The sequence below is a fragment of the Scyliorhinus canicula genome, chromosome 17, assembly GCF_902713615.1.
Source record: "Scyliorhinus canicula chromosome 17, sScyCan1.1, whole genome shotgun sequence".
Classification (NCBI taxonomy): domain Eukaryota; kingdom Metazoa; phylum Chordata; class Chondrichthyes; order Carcharhiniformes; family Scyliorhinidae; genus Scyliorhinus; species Scyliorhinus canicula.
This window is the reverse complement of record NC_052162.1, coordinates 114,720,203-114,737,754: the sequence shown is the minus strand read 5'-3', so window position 1 is coordinate 114,737,754 and position 17,552 is coordinate 114,720,203. Positions and strand designations below refer to the sequence as shown.

The following is a 17,552-nucleotide window of genomic DNA, read 5'->3' as shown; positions in this document are numbered from 1 at the left end:
CATGTAACTCACACCAATGAGAGACCCTTTAAATGCTCGGAGTGTGGGAGTAGTTTCAAAAGCTCTCGTGTACTGATGATCCACCAGCGTATTCACACTGAGGAGAGACCGTTCAGCTGCTCTCACTGCACAAAGAGGTTCAGAACATCATCCGATTTGATGAGACACCAGCGAGTTCACACTGGGGAAAGGCCGTTCACCTGCTCTGAGTGTGGGAAGGGATTCACTCGGTTATCCCACTTGCTGCAACACAATGTCACTCACACCAATGAGAGACCCTTTAAATGCTCTGACTGTGGGAGTGGTTTCAAAAGTTCTCAGGCTATGATGATCCACCAACGCATTCACACTGACGAGAGACCGTTCGGCTGCTCTCACTGCACAAAGAGGTTTAGAACATCATCCATATTGCGGAGACATGAGCGAGTTCACACCGGTGAGAGGCTGTTCACCTGTCCTGACTGTGGGAAGAGATTCAGTGATTCATCTGCCCTGTTAATACACCAGCGAGTCCATACTGGAAAGATGCCATTCACCTGCTCTGAGTGTGGGAAAGGGTTCACTCAGTCATGCAACCTGCTGAGACACCAACAAATTCACAAGTGATGACGGGGGTTAAATTCTGCTGTTAATCACATCCAGGACTGAACCGTGTTGATTCTGGCACTTGATGAAGTGGGAGGGTCGGAGGGTTTCTTTCTGCTGGACTGGCCGGTCTCACGACTTTGCTTCCAGTGGGCTGATGCTCTTGGAGCCTGGGAGAGCACATTTCCACTGAAATGATCCACAAAAGTTGATGAAGGACTTTTATTTTATCCTGAATAGCAAATAATGTTTTTCCTACCACTACAAGTAGATCTAAAATAATACATTTGTCTCTGTTCCATTGAGTCTACAGCACAGGGCCAGGCCAGTCGGCTCAATTGGTCTCTGTCAGTATTTATGCTCCACATGAACCTCCACCCACCCCTCTTCTTCTCACCCATCAGCATATCCTTCTGTTCCTTTCTCCCTCATGTACGTCTCTAGCTTTCCCTTCAATGTATTCATGCTGTTCACCTCAACCACTCGCTGTGGGAGTGAGTTCCATATTCTCACCACTCGCTGGATAAAGAGGTATCTCATGAAATCCCTATTGGATTATTGAACCCCTTCATCATCTTAAAGACTGCCATCAGGTCACCGTTCAGTCTTCTCTTTTTTTTCGAGAAAAGCAGCCCCAACCTTTCCTGAGAGTGAAATGCTCTCAGTTCTGGGATTAATCTTGTGAATCTTTGTTACACCTTCTCCAGTGCCTCTATTTCATTTTTCTAAATGGAGATGACAAATGTTGACAGTGCTCCCAGTGTAGTCTAACCCTGGCTCTAAACATGTTGAATATAACCTCCCTGCTCTTCAATTCTATCCCTCCAGAATGGAACCCTATATATGGGCCCCACACTTAGGAAAGATGTGAAGTTCTCCGAGAGGGTGCAGAGGAGATTTACGAGAATGGCACCAGGGATGAGGGATTTCAGTGAGTTGGAGAGACTGCAGCAGCTGAAATTTCGATCAGAGCCATGAGGGCACAGAAGGAGGCTATTCAGCCCATCAATTGCACGTTGGCTCTGGAGCAAACCAAATCCCAGTGCCCCATTCTATCCCTGTAGCTCTGCAATTTATTTCCCTCAAATGTCAATCCAATTTCCATTTGAAATCCTCCATTGTCTTCATTTCCACCCCCCACACAGGCAGCGAGTTCCAGGTCATTACCATTCGCTGCATCAAAATATTCTCCCTGACAGACCCTCCCCCCACATCTCTAATCCTAAACCTGAAATCTGTGTCCCCTCGTCCTTGTCCCATCAGCGAATGGGAACAGCTTTTCTTTATCCATCTTACCTAAACCTGTCATAACCTTGTCCACCTCTCTCAAATCTCCCCTTGACCTCCTTTGCTCCAAGGTGAACAATCCCAGCCTGACCTGAACAAACAAACAGAATATGTTAATGTCTGCGATCAGACGGGAATGTTTAATTTCTGTTTGAAAAATACTGGGAATTTTGTCCTGGACAATAAATGATTAGAATGTTTACCTTGCGTTGAATGGAATATGTCAATCTGGAATCTACCTACGTTCTAGTGAAAATCTGGAATGTGCAGATGGATGAATAAATTGATCACTATCTTTTGGAAATATTGGCATGATTTTAAAAAAATTTTGAGGACCCAATTTTTTTTTCCAATAAAAGGACAATTTAGCGTGACCAATTTACCTACCCTGCACATCTTTTGGGTTGTCGGGGTGAGACCCACATAGACACAGGGGAATTTGCAAACTCCTCACAGACAGTGACCTGTGGCCGGGATCGAATCCGGGTCTTCGGCACCATGAGGTAGCAGTGCTAACCACTGTCCCACCCAGGTATATTTACATCTTGGCCCATGAACTTTGTTTTAAAGAATTCCACATTTGAAAGCCCGGCCACAACATGAAATATCAGCACCACAACAGGGCAGATCAGAAAGACAGACACTCACTTTGATCTTTTCATCAGAGCATCTGAGAGTTAAGAATATGTGACATGATTTTGGGATCCCGGTGTGGGTGTGCAGTTGTGATTTGTTACATGTGAAAAATAACAAGCCTAAATTCATGGTGAAATGGACTGAAGACCGGGTCCCAAACACACACAGCGACTGGAGACACAGCAGGAGATGAAATGGTTAATGTGGCCAGGGGATTGAGACACCATTGTGACATCATCAAGACATTGACACACACTCCAGAGAGAAACTGACTATAAAACAATCCGGATAGAATTAAACACACTGGACATGGGCAAAGTGGGAGTGAAATTAAAGCGATAATGGGACAAGGAAGGGCTTGGGAGAAATAATACTGAGTAAGAACTGTCCACAAAGAGAGAGCTGGAGAATCTTTGACATCCATGTTTGATCTGTTGATTGAAGCATCTGATTGTTGATTGAAGTAACTAGGAACTTCAATCAACAATCAGATGCTTCAATCAACAGATCAAACATGGATGTCAAAGATTCTCCAGCTCTCTCTTTGTGGACAGTTCTTACTCAGTATTATTTCTCCCAAGCCCTTCCTTGTCCCATTATCGCTTTAATTTCACTCCCACTTTGCCCATGTCCAGTGTGTTTAATTCTATCCGGATTGATTGTTACACTTCTCCTGTTTTTATTCCTGTTGTGATTACGCTCTGGGTAAGGATGGTTGACAGGTGACAGGATGGGAAATTGTGGTTTGGGTCTTCACTGACCAAATGTTTTATTGATCCGAAAGGTGTAAAAGGGACCAAACTCCAGCAGAAATCGAGCAGAGCTGAGAACAGACGACTTGCTGTGTGGGAACAGGGAGATAATCAGCTCCCAGAAGACAGAGAAAACAAGAGTTCCTGGAATCCTAGACAACACCTGGGTGTCAAGGCCACCATGTTTTCACTGCTTGGCATGGGAATGCTGACCCCCTGTACCGGGGACGGAGCGTGGGGAAGACAATTGTTTGAGAGTTTGATGTGGCTTGGGTGGGTACAGATGGTTCAATGACAGGCTTTGTAATTGGTCCATGTGTAAGGAATCTTTTTAAATCCTTGTCTGATCCATGTCTCCCTTTCTATTACTGTCTTGCTGGATGCTGCACCATTGCAGATTCTGGGTTTGAACTACAGACTTTGGAAACCCTCAGCTGCAAGCTGTTAGTTGAACAGGCCAAAGGGATTCCCCTCTGTGCTGTATGGTAGGGTCTGTGTTGTCATTTTGATGGACTTGGCTAGCAGTCAATCAGCTCTTCTAAAATTCCGAGATTTACCCCATTCTTCATTCTGATTGGTGGAAAGGGAAGGTGAGGAGAAGAAGCAATCTCCATTTTAATTCACTTTACACCTAAAAGGCAGCACACAGCAAGTCTGGACTCTCTATTATCTCTCTGCCTGGTGATTTAAAATGCTTCCAGCCAGCCTGTGAAAGTTCCACTGGAAGCTAAAGCAGATTCTCTCTCAGCTGAGGACTTGTGACCAAATACCTTCCTCTTTCTGCACAACCTGGGAGCTGTTGGCAAGTTGTCATCTCTGTTCTGATTAGGCAACTGTGAGGCCAGAGCTCTGAGTTTTCTCTCAGCTGTTGGACTCCTCCTGAGGGTTCCGGATAAAGAGAGGGGCCATTGAAAATCCATTTAAAACTCTTATGTTGAGAACTTCAGTGAGGCTGGTCGTCCGTCTGGTGGTCCATCAGTGACCCTGACTCCACCACTCCCTGGGGAAGAGAGATTCACAGACCCATAGACCTCAGGGGAAAGAAATATCCCCATCTGTGTCTTCAATGGGAAACCCCTTTTAAATGTAGTTCTAGTCTCTGCCACAAGGGAAACATCCTCTCCGCATTCTCTGTGTCAGTTCCACTCAGGATTTCATGTATTTCAATAAGATCATCTCTCATTCTTCTAAACTGCAATGGACGCAGTCCCAACCTGTCAAACCTTTCCTCAGAGGATAACCCCCTTATTCCAGGAATCCGGAGAGTCAACCTTCTCTGAACTGTTTCTAATGCAATGATCTCATTTCTGAAATCAGAAGACCCAATCTGTACAGAGTGCTCTAAATATGGTCTTACCAAGGCCCTGTACAACTGCAGCAAAACATCCCTCCGTTTATATTCCAGCCCCTTTGCAACAAATGACAATATTCCATTATCCTTCCTAATCACTTGCTGTACCTGCAAACTAACTTCTTGAGGTTCCTGTATCAGGACATCCAGATCCCTCTGCACCTCAGAGTTCTGCAATCTCTCTCCAATTAAATAATGTTCTGTTTTATTTAACCCTTTTTTCTAAAGTGGGCACATCCACATTTTCTCACGTTATGCTCTGTCTGTCAATGTGTTCCCACTCACTTAATCTGTTTGTTGTCCTTTGCAGACTCCTTAAGTCCCTTCACAAATTACTTTCTGAACTATCTTTGTGTCATCAGAAAATTTAACTGCCATACATTCAATCCCATTATCCAACTCATTAATATAGATTGTAAATAGTTGAGGGCCCAGCACTGATCCTTGTGATATTCCACTTGTCACATCTTACCAACCCAAACGTAACCCAATTATGCCCCCTCTCTGCTTCCTGTTAGCTAACCAACCCTCTATCCATGCTGAAATGTTGCTGCTCCGCCCCCCCCCCCCCCCCACCCCCACCATAAGCTCTTACTATGTGTAATAACCTTTGATGTGGCATCCTGGGGAATACCTTCTGGAAACCTAGATAAACCACATCTACAGGTTCCCCTTTATTGACATCCCTTGTTACTTCCTGAAAAAGATTCAATAAATTAGTCAATCCCGATTTTCAAACATTGTGTCAAATGAAAACTAAAATATCCTCTCCCCCTCTGGCTCCTTTAGCAATTAGCTTAAGAGCCTGTGAACCTCTTTCACCCACTGTCCCCAAAGTGAATGAATTTAAGCAGAAAAATAACAAAAATCAAATATTTTCTTTTTTTTTTTATAAATGTTTTTATTCAGTTTTCGTATTTTATATTGAACAAATTACAAATTGTTAGGAGAGAGAAACAAAAAAAAAAAACAAACAAAAACAAACACGCAAAAATTAACATACATATTTACAGGTAAGCATCTTCGTAGTAGTAACTGCGCCCCCCCCCCCCCCCTCAACATGTTTATTTAGCTTGGTTTTGGGCCTTAGCTAGCCATCGAACCCCCGTAACGAACCTGTAGCCCCCCCCCCCCCCTCCCGCTACCTTCCCCCGACTATTCTTCCTCTTGTACATTGGCCACAAATAGGTCCCGGAACAGTTGCATGAATGGCTCCCACGTTCTGTGGAAGCCGTCGTCCGACCCTCGGATGGCAAATTTGATTTTCTCCATTTGGAGAGATTCCGAGAGGTCGGACAGCCAGTCCGCAGCTCTGGGCGGTGCTGCTGACCGCCAGCCAAACAGGATTCTACGGCGGGCGATCAGGGAGGCAAAGGCAAGGGCGTCCGCCCTCCTCCCCAGGAATAGATCTGGCTGGTCTGAAACCCCGAAGACCGCCACTATCGGGCATGGCTCCACCCTCACCCCCACCACTTTGGACATAGCCTCGAAGAAGGCTGTCCAGTACTCCACAAGTCTGGGGCAAGACCAGAACATGTGGGCGTGGTTGGCCGGGCCTCTTTGGCACCGCTCACATCTGTCTTCCACCTCCGGGAAGAACCTACTCATACGGGTTCTTGTTAGGTGGGCTCTATGTACCACTTTTAGTTGCGTCAGGCTGAGCCTTGCGCACGTGGAGGTGGAGTTGACCCTATGCAGTGCTTCGCTCCAGAGTCCCCACCCTATCTCCATCCCCAGAATATTTTCTTTTTTAAAAATATTTTTTATTCAAATTTTCACAAAAAAGAAAACAATAACAGAAAATTCTAAGAACAAAAAAAAAACAGAATCCCCCCCGCCCCAATACAAAAGAGAAACAATAAAGTAACGCCCGTCATTGGCAAAAAACAGATATTCAACCCAAAACAAAAACAAAGAGACCCCCCCCCCCCCCCCCCGGGTTGCTGCTGCTGCTGATCTTTTGTTTTTACCGTTCTGCCAGTAGATCTAGGAATGGTTGCCATCTCCTGAAAAACCCCTGCACTGACCCCCTTAGGACAAATTTCACCCTCTCCAATTTAATAAACCCCGCCATATCGTTGACCCAGGCCTCCACGCTTGGGGGCCTCGCATCCTTCCACTGAAGAAGAATCCTCTGCCAGGCTACTAGGGACACAAAGGCCAGAACACCGGCCTCTTTCGCCTCCTGCACTCCCGGCTCCACTGCAACCCCAAATATTGCGAATCCCCAGCCTGGATTAACCCTGGATCTTACCACCCTCAATACCATCCTTGTTACACCCTTCCAAAATTCCCCCAGCGCTGGCTATGCCCAGAACATGTGGACATGTTTTGCTGGGCTCCCTGAGCAACTAATACACCTGCCCTCGGTCCCAAAAAACCGGCTCATCCTTGTCCCGGTCATGTGAGCCCTATGCAGTACCTTAAACTGTATGAGGCTAAGCCTCGCACACGAAGAGGAGGAGTTCACCCTTTCTAGGGCATCCGCCCACTATCCCTCCTCAAACTCCTCACCCAGCTCCACCTCCCATTTATCTTTCAGCTCCTCCACCGAGGCCTCGTCTACCTCCTGCATCACCTGGTACACTTCCGAGATCCTCCCCTCCCCAACCCATTCCCCCGAGAGCACCCTGTCCTGAACCCCACGCGGCAGCAGCAGAGGGAAACCCGCCACCTGCTGCTTGACAAACGCCCTTACTTGCATGTACCTAAAGGTGTTCCCCGGGGGGAGCCTGAACTTCCCTTCCAGCTCACCCAGGCTCACAAACTTCCCGTCTATAAACAGGTCCCCCAGCCTCCTGACACCTGCCCTGTGCCAACTCAGGAACCCACCATCAATTCTCCCCGGCACAAACCAGTGGTTCCCCCGTATCGGGGACCCCATCGAGGCCCCGACCTCCGCCCTGTGCCGCCTCCATTGCCCCCAAATCTTGAGGGTAGCTGCCACCACCAGGCCCGTGGTATACCTCGTTGGAGGGAGCGGCAGCGGCACCGTTGCCAGTGCTTTCAGGCTCATACCCACACAGGATGCCATCTCCAGCCTCTTCCATGCTGCCCCCTCCCCGTCCATTACCCACTTACGCACCATTGCTGCGTTGGCAGCCCAATAATACCCACAGAGGTTGGGCAACGCCAGGCTCCCCCCCCATCCCTGCCCCGCTCCAAGAACACCCGTCTCACCCTTGGGAGTCCCATGTGCCCAAACAAACCCCGTAATGCTCCTGTTAACCCGCCTGAAAAAGGCCTAAAATCAAATATTTTCAATGAAATAAGTTTATTAATGAAATTGAACATGGTTTTATTTAAAAATATCGGAACATTACTTGCAGATCAAAGACAACCAGAGTAAAAGAATAACCATGAAAGGATGTTCACAATGTTCTGGACCCAAATGTTTCTCTTTGGTTCCTCTGTAACCTGTTCCCGTGACTCCTCACTTTGGACACAGGAGCACTGAACCCCAGGTTCAAGACACCATCAGCCCTGATCATCCCCATCCCCTGATTTCCCAGTCAGCCCTCTATTAGTGTGACACCCATGGCAGATTCCCAACTGGGGCACAGGCCCTGTTCTTCTCAGCTACATTCAGCCCTCAGCTCAGTTGCCTCGCTGTCATTAACACGATCAATAACGAGATAGAAAGGTGCCCGAAGCTCAAATGGAAGTCAAAACTTGTGGATTGGGATCTCTGTAAAGATCAGTAACTTCAAAACAAAAATCAAATCTCCAGTCAACAAATTGAAGGATCACATGACAGGACATAAGGTTTTATAACTTTTACTGCAACAAACAAACGAGAAGCAACATTAACTAAATATTATTTTTGTAGGAAACCTACACCTTAAAAGTATCAGTGCAAAGTGATTATTCATTCCTGAGGGTTCAGTTCTTTTCCTTTCCCAATTTGGTAGCTGTTAACTGTAGAACTATCTTTCACGGTGAAAGATTGGCCAGTGAGCAGAAAACTGAGACTAGCAGAAACAGGTAATTTTCTGGTTGGCAAGATGTAACAAATGGTGTGTCACAGGGATCAGTGCTGGGGAGTCAATCTTTTACAATTTATATCAATGACTTGGATGATGGGTCTGAAGGTATGATTGTTGAGTTTGCTGATGATGCAGGCAAAAAGGAAAAGGAGGTGGTGTTGCACTGATAATAAGGGACGGCATCAGTACATTAATAAGGGAGGATCTAAGATCCGGAATACACAATGTGGAATCTGTTTGGGTGGAGCTAAGAAACAGCATGGGACGGGTTTGGTGCCAGAGGCACAGAGCTGCCTATTTACCCTGGCCACCCTGAGGAGGTTGTACAGTTGTTTACGGCACTGTTGGCCTGTCCGGACGGTGTTGCGCACGGAGGGTACAGCCTCTGCCACCTGCGCCCAGGCACAATGAACGGTGGCAGCTGGCAGCCTCCTTCCCGGGCCACGGTACAGGGTTGCCCACCTCTCCTCCACTGCGTCCAGCCGGGGCTCAAGCCCGGTGTCCGTAAAGCGGGGTGCCACTCTCCTTACTGCCACCTCGTTGGCTGGGATAGTGTATATGTGGAGTGAAGTGTGTTTATGCTGCTTGTCAGCCTTCTGAGTGTCAATCGTGAATCCAGCAAATCTGGCACCGTTTCTCATTGGAATGGATTGTGTTCCATGTGGTGCCGGTGCCAGTCATTGAATCGGACCAGGTGCAGCACCAGTTTTGTTATCATAGAACTCGCAAATCCTGCCCCGGTATCAACACTTAGTCTCAGGAATGGAGAATTCAGCCAAAGAAATCTCCCAACATCAGAGAGCCAAAGGACTAGGGAGAATGAGGAATAAAGGATGATGAAGAGGCTGCATTGGAGAAATTAATGGGATTGAATATTGATAAGTCCCCGGGGCCTGATATTCTACATCCCAGAGAGTTGAAAGAGGTTGCTATAGAGATTGCGGATACATTGGTGATCATCTTCCACAATTCTAGGTAAACAAAGGACAACCGAGTGTATAAATCACATAACTTTATTCCACAAGCAGTTACCCTTAAATTATCCCACTAATTACAGTCCCAAGATTCTCAATAGTACCCGAGCCGATTGACTCATTCGAGCTGCGGGTTCGATTCTGTATCTCAATCTCCTCTGGGTCCTCTTCTGAGAAGATGGGTCTCGCCGCTGCTTCTTTCCGTCTCTGGTCAGTCGTCTCGATTACCTCTGCGTGGAGTCTTCACTGCTGGGCGGTCCGAGGGTTCGATCATTATGCCCTTTCTGTGTCCTTCCAGAATGTTCTCTGACCCCAGCCGATGAGGTCACAGGGTGGGTGTGGCACCACCCAATGGAGGTACGAACGGCCGCTCAGCAGGACACCGGGAATCTGTCCACCGGAGTCCATTTCCCGGTGCATTGTCTGTTATGTAACTTTGTCTATTCAAAACAATCAATCGATGAATAGAGCCAATTATCTCTTGATTGGTGATTGATAGAGCAGAGCAGCTCCAGACATGTGCTGGCAGCTTGTCGGAGTTCGGTGTATTCAGGCTGGTTGCTGAAGCTGGCTGTGGCTCCATTTAAAATGGCCAATTTTAAATTTAAAGTGTCTGATTTTATCGAGCCTAAAATACAGGCCACTGCACATTTTACCAGAGGACTATCCTATGGTGAGACATTGGGGAAACTGGGCCTGTATTCACAGTTGTCTGTGCTAGATTGGGAAATTACAATAAAAGCTGACGATAGACAGGCAATCACAAATATTTGAGGAATTGTTACATATTTACATAAAATATAGACTCCCTTAATAAACAAAAATCCAACAGAAGTTTTGCAACCGTGGCTAATAAGCAAAGTTAAAGATTGCATTAGATCAAAGGAAGAGGTTCATAAAGTGGCCAAAATCATAGTAAGCCTGACGATTGGGAACTTGGTCCTCCTTTGCTGAAAACCAAACCAAGAGACTGATAAAGAAAGAGAATGTAGAATATGTGAGCAAACAGGCGAGAAACATAAAAACCGACAGGAAAAGCTCCCATAGGAATGTGAAAAGGAAAAGATTAGCAAAGACCAATGTGGGTCCATTCCAGGCAGAGACATGAGAGTTTATAATGGGGAATAAGGAAATGACAGAGAAACTAAACAATGTGTGTCTGTCTTCACGGAGGAAGAGACAGAAATTTCCCCCAAACATGAGAACACCAAGGGACTGGTGAGAATGAGGAACTGAAAGAGATTGGTAATCATGAAAAACTAGTAGTGGAGAAATTAATGTGGTTGAAAGTTAATAAATGGTATTTTTACCATGTATGGAATGCTCTGTCTGGACTGTACATAGAACAATACTTTTCACTGTACCTCGGTACACGTGGCAATAAAGAAATAAATCAGAAATCTCCAAAAGCTGATACTCTACATCCCAGAGTGTTGAAAGAGGCGGCTGGAGAGATAGTGGATACATTGGTGATCATCTTTCAAAATTTTATAGATTGCAAGGTGGTAAATGTAAGCCCACTATTTAAGGAGGGAGAGGGGAAACAGGAAACCACAGAGGATGGCAGGACTGTCCTATGAATAGAGATTGGGGAAACTGGGCCTGTACTCACTAGAGTTTTGAAGAATGAGAGGTGATCTCACCAAAACTTCTTAGATATTGAAAGGAATAGACAGGGTGGGTGCAGGTGAGATGTTTCCCCTGTTGGAGAGTCTGGAACCAGGGGACACAATTTCAAAATAAGGGAGAAGCCACTTAGGACCGGTCTCGGAGGAGGCATTTCTTTACTCAGAGGGTTGTGAATCTTTGGAATTCTCTACCCCAGAGGGCTATGGGAGCTCAGTCATTGAGTGTGTTTAAAGCAGAGACTGACAGGTTTCTAAATACCAATAACACAGGGATATGTGGGGAAAAAGGCATTGGAGTGGATGATCAGCAATGATCGTATTGAATGGTGGAGCAGGCTCGACGGGCTGAATGGCCAACTCCGGCTCCTATGTTCCAATGATACAAAGATAGGGAGGAAAGTAAATTGTGAAGAGGACATAAGGAGGTTACAAAGGGATGCAGATAGGTGACATGAGTGGGAAAAAATCTCCCCAATCGAGTATTATGTGGGAAAACAGTATCGATTTTGGCAAAAAGAATAAAAAAGCTTATTATCTAAATGGTGAGAGATTGCAGAGCTCTGAGATTCAGAGGGATCTGGGTGTCCAAGAGCATGAATCACAAAAGGTGAGTGTACAGGTACAGCAATTAGGAAAGCTAATAGAATGTTATTGTTTATTGTGAGGGGAATTGAATACAAAAGTAGGGAGGTTATGCTTCAGTTATACAGGACATTGGTGAGACCACATCTGGAGCACTGTGTACAGTATTGCTCTCATTTAAGGGATGATGTCAATGTGTTGGAAGCAGTTCAGAGAAGGTTTGCTGGACTCATACCTGGAATTGGAGGCTGGTCTTATGAGGAATGATTGGACAGGCTGGGCTTGTGTCCGATGGAGTTTAGGTGACTTGATGAAATTAAATGAAATGAAAATCGCTTATTGTCACGAGTAGGCTTCAATGAGGTTACTGTGAAAAGCCCCTAGTCACCACATTCCGGCACCTGTCCGGGGAGGCTGGTACGGGATTGAACCGTATAAGATCCTGAGGGGCCTCGACCGGGTGGATGTGGAAAGGATGTTTCCTCTTGTGGGAGAATCTAGAAATTGGAGTCACTTTAAAAGTAACAGCTTGCCCATTTTTCACAGAGGGTTGCGAGTGTTTGCAACCTTCTTCCTCAAAGGGCAGTGGAAGCAGAGACTTTGAATATTTTTATAGCAGATCTGGATAAATTCTTGCCAAGTAAGAAGGTGAAAGGTTATCGGGGGGTCGTCGGGAATGTGGAGTTGAGGTTGCAATCAGATCAGCCGTGAACTTATTGAATGGTGGCGCAGGCTCGACGGGCTGAGTGGCCTACTCCTGGAGCGGCATTCTCTCCTACCCAGCGGGGCGGGGGGGCCTGGCATTGGGGAGTGGTGTCAACCACTCCGGCATCGGACCTCCCCAAAGGTGCGTATTTCTCCGCACCTTTGGGGCCAAGCCCTCATATTGAGGAGCTAGGCCCGCGCCGGAGCGGTTGGCACCACGCCGACTGGTGCGAAAACCCACACCAGCGGCCTTACAGGCCCGCCGCTGAAAAGGCCTTCGTCGGTTTGCGCATGTGCCGGTGGTGACGTCAGAGGCAGCTGCCGCTGACATCACCACCGGCGCATGCGCGCTGGGGGATTCTCTTCTGTCTCAGCCATGGAGGCGGCGGAAGAGAAAGAGTGCCCCATGGCACTGGCCCGCCCACCAATCGGTGGGCCCCGATCGCAGGCCTGGCCACTGTGGGGGCACCCCCTGGGGTCCGATCGCCCTGCGCCCCCCCCCCCCCAGGACTCCGGGGGCCCGCTCGCGCCGCCGATCCCGCCGCCACAGAGGTGGTTCAAACCTCGGCGGCGGGAGAGGCCTCCCAGCGGCGGGACTTCGGCCCATCGCGGGCCGGAGAATCGCCGCAGGGGGCTCGCCATTCAACGTGGCGCGATTCCCGCCCCTGCCAATTCCCGGGTGGCGGAGAATCTCTGCCACGGCGGGGCCGGGATTTTCGGCGGCCCCAGCCGATTCTCCAACCCTGCTGGGGGTGGGAGAATTTTGCCCCTATTCCTAATTCGTCTGTTATCACATCCTTTATAATAGATTGTAGAATTTTCCCTCCTACTGATGTCAGGCTAATGGGTCTGTGGTTCCCCATTTTCTCTCTCACTCCTTAAATAGTGGGGTTTTATTTACCACCTTCCAATCTGCAGGAACCATTCCAGAATCTATAGAATTTTGAAAGATGATCACCAATGTATCCACTATCTCTACAGCCGCCTCTTTCAACACTCTGGGATGTAGAGCAGCAGCTTTTGGGGATTTATTAACTTTCAACCACGTTAATTTCTCCAGTGCTACTTTTTCACTGATACTAATCTCTTTCAGTTCCTCGTGCTCACTGGTCCCTTGGTTCTCTCGTGTTTTTAGGACAATTTCTGTGTCTTCCTCCGTGAAGACAGACACACATTGTTTAGTTTCTCTGCCATTTCCTTATTCCCCATTATAAACTCTCCTGTCTCTGCCTGGAATGGACCCACATTGGTCTTTGCTAATCTTTTCCTTTCACATTCCTATAGGAGCTTTTCCAGTCGGTTTTTATGTTTCTCGCCAGTTTGCTCTCATATTCTATTTTGTCTCATTTTTTAATAAACATTTTATTGAGGTTTTTTTGGGCATTGAAACAGCAGCAATATAAGCAATGTACATAAAAATATAAACATAGGGCAAATACCACCTCCCTCCCCCACAGGTCCCACCATTACTTAACCCCCTAATCTACGCTAACCATAAAAATTGTCATAGCTCCCCTCCCCTTTCTGCTGATGATTGATTCTCTGCAAAGAAGTCGACGAACGGTTGCCACCTCCCGGCGAACCCGAACAGAGACCCTCTCAAGGCGAACTTGATTTTCTCCAAACAGAGAAAGCCAGTCATGTCCGATAGCCAGGTCTCCGACTTCGGGGGCCTCGAGTCCCTCCATGCCAGTAATATCTGCCTCCGGGTTACCAGGGAAGCAAAGGCCAGAACGTCCGCCTCTTTCTCCTCCTGGATTCCCGGATCCTGTGACACGCTGAAAATTGCCACCTCTGGACTCAGTGCCACCCTCGTATTTAATACTGTGGACATGGTGTCGGCAAACCCCTGCCAAAATCCCCTCAGCCTTGGACATGTCCAGAACATGTGGACATGGTTCACTGCCCTCCCCCCCCCCCCCCCGCACATTTCACACACCTGTCCTCCACCCCAAAGAATCTGTCCGGGCCACTGTCATATGAACCCGGTGAATGACCTTAAATTGGATCAAGCTGAGCCTGGCACATGTTGCGGTCGCGTTGACCCTACTCAGCTCGTCCGCCCAAAGGCTCTCCTCTAACTCTCCCTCCAGCTCCTCCTCCCACTTTCGCTTCAGCTCCTCGGTCTGCGTCTCCTCTGAAACCATAACCTCCTTATAAATGTAAGAAACACTCCCCTCACCTATCCAACCTCTGGAGACCACCCTATCCTGAATCCCCCTGAGTGGCAGGAGTGGGAAGGTTGGTACCTGTCTATGCAGAAATTCCCGCACCTGCAAATATCAAAATTCATTTCCCCCCGCCAATGCAAACTTCTCCTCCAGCGCCCTCATACTCGGGAAGCTTCCTTCTATAAACAAGTCCCCCATCCTCCCAATCCCCGCTCTCCGCCAAATTCGGAACTCACTCGTCCATCCTCCCCGGGGCAAAGCGGTGATTATCTCAGATTGGGGACCACACCGATGCCCCCTCTGCTCCCACATGTCTCCTCCACTGCCCCCAGACTCTCAAGGCCGCCACCACCACGGGGCTGGTGGAGCACCGCACGGCGGGAATGGCAGAGGCGATGTTACCAACGCCCCCAGACTTGTGCCCTTGCAAGAAGCCGCGTCCATGCACACCCATGCCGGCTCCCCCCCCACCAGCCACCTCCTCACCATGGCTATATTAGCTGCCCAGTAATAATTGCTAAAGTTCGGCAGCGCCAGCCCACCCTCCCCCCCCCCCCCCCCCCAACTCCGCATAAGCATTGCCCTCTTCACTCACGGAGACTTGCCATCCCATACAAAGCCCACAATAACTTTACTGACCCGCTTAAAAAAGGACCGCGGGATGAAGATGGGGAGACATTGAAGAACAATCAGGAATCTCGGGAGGACCATCATTTACACCGCTTGGACTCTGCCCGCCAGAGACAACGGGAGCGCATCCCATCTCCGGAAGTCATCTTCCGTCTGATCCACCAACCGGGCCAAGTTCAATGTATGTAGCCAGCCCCAAACCCACGCCACCTGGATATCTAGGTACCTGAAAATGTCCCCCTACTACTCTGAACGGCAGTTCCCCCAGTCGCCTCTCCTGATCCCTCGCCTGGCCTACAAACATCTCGCTCTTCCCCATATTGAGCTTATACCCCGAAAAGCAGCTGAATTCCCCACAATTCCCATAATTTCTTCCATCCCCTCAATTGGATTCGAAACATACAAAAGCAGGTAATCCGCATACAGTGAGATTCTGTGCTCCCCCTCCCCCGGACGAGCCCCTTCCAGCCCCTTGAGGCCCTCAGAGCAATTGCCAGCGGCTCTATAGCCAGCGCAAACAGCAGTGAGGAGAGGGGGCATCCCTGTCTCGCCCCCCCCCCGTGCAGTCTAAAATAGTCCGAAGTCGTCCTGTTCGTCTGTACACTTGCCACATGCCGGGTACAGAAACCTGACCCAGTCAATAAAGTCCCTCCCAAATCCGAACCGCCCCAGGGCCTCCCAAAAATAATCCCACTCAACCCAGTCAAAAGCTTTCTCCGCATCCATCACGGCCACTACCTCCACCTCCCTACTTTCCGGGGGCATCATGATCATGTTTAACAGCTTTCGTACATTGGCCACGAGCTGCCTGCCCTTAACGAACCCCGTCTGATCTTCCACAATAATGTTCGGCACGCAATCCTCAATCCTGGAGGACAAAAGTTTGGCCAGCAGTTTGGCATCTATGTTCAACAGGGAAATCGGCCCGTAGGACCCACATAGCTCCGGGTTCTTGTCCCATTCCAGGATAAGTGAAATTGTGGCCTGTGACATCGTCTGGGGCAGAACCCCCCCTTTCCCTTGCCTCATTAAACACCTTCATCAGCACCAGTCCCAATATCCCGGAAAACCTTTTATAGAACTCCGCTGGGTACCCGTCCGGTCCCGGGCCCATACCTGCCTGCATGGCCTTCAGACCCTCCACTATCTCTTCCAACCCGATCGGGTCTCCCAGTCCTTCTGCCAGCTCCCCATCCACCTTCGGGAAAGTCAGCCCCTCCAGGAAGTGCCTCATCCCCTCCGGCCCCGCAGGGGGTACTGACCTGTACAACCTGCTGTAAAAATCCCGAAACGTCTTACTAACCCCGACCGAGTCCCCAACTAAGTTCCCATCCCCGTCGATAAATTTCCCTATTTCTCTAGCTGCCTCCCTCTTTCTGAGCTGCTGTGCAAGCATCATACTGGCCTTCTCACAATGCTCCCCTCGCCTTTCTGAGCTGTTCCACTGCCCTCCCTGTGGGTAACAAGCCAAACTCCGCCTGTAGTCTCCGTCGTTCCCTTAAATGCCCTTTCTCTGGAGTCTCCACGTACCTCCTGTCGACTTGTAGGATCTCTCTCACCAGTCGGTCTGTTTCTGCCCTGTCCATCCTGTCACTGTGAGCCAGGATCGAGATCAGCTCTCCTCTCACCACTGCCTTCAGCGCTTCCCAGAGCACTGCTGCTGAGACCTCCCCCGTATCATTCACCTGCGGGCAATGCAGCATGCATTTCCTCAGCCTCTCACACACCGCTTCGTCCGCCAACAGCCCTACATCCAACCTCCATTGCGGGCGCCAATTGCTATCTTTACTCACCTGCAGGTCATTCCCAGTGTGGAGCTTGGTCCGAGATTGTAATCGCCGAATACCCCGTGTCCACCACCCCTGCCAGCAAGGCCCTACCCAAAACAAAGAAATCGATCTGAGAGTATACCTTATGTATGTGGGAGACCGGCTCTGGGTCACTGTCCGTGTGGAGTTTGCACATTCTCCCCGTGTCTGCGTGGGTTTCGCCCCCACAACCCAAAAATGTGCAGAGTAGGTGGATTGGCCACGCTAAATTGCCCCTTAATTGGAAAAAATAATTGGGTAATCTAAATTTATAAAAAAAAAAAATGAATGTGGGAGTAGAAAGAAAACTCCTTCACCGTCGGCTGCCTAAATCTCCATGGATCCACCCCCCCCGATCTGCTCCATGAACCCTTTCAGTTCCTTTGCCATTGCTGGTACCCTGCCCGTTTTCAAGCATGATCGATCCAGGCCCTGATCAATAACTGTATTAAAGACC

The 17,552-nt window shown here is 48.6% G+C and overlaps 1 protein-coding gene across 1 annotated transcript in view; it reads right to left on the bottom strand.

Annotated features, from left to right (window-relative positions):
* The window catches only part of LOC119952160 (gastrula zinc finger protein XlCGF26.1-like), a 94,513-nt gene that overhangs the window by 38,173 nt on the left and 38,788 nt on the right, over positions 1-17,552 (bottom strand). The gene's annotated exons all lie outside the window — the stretch shown is intronic.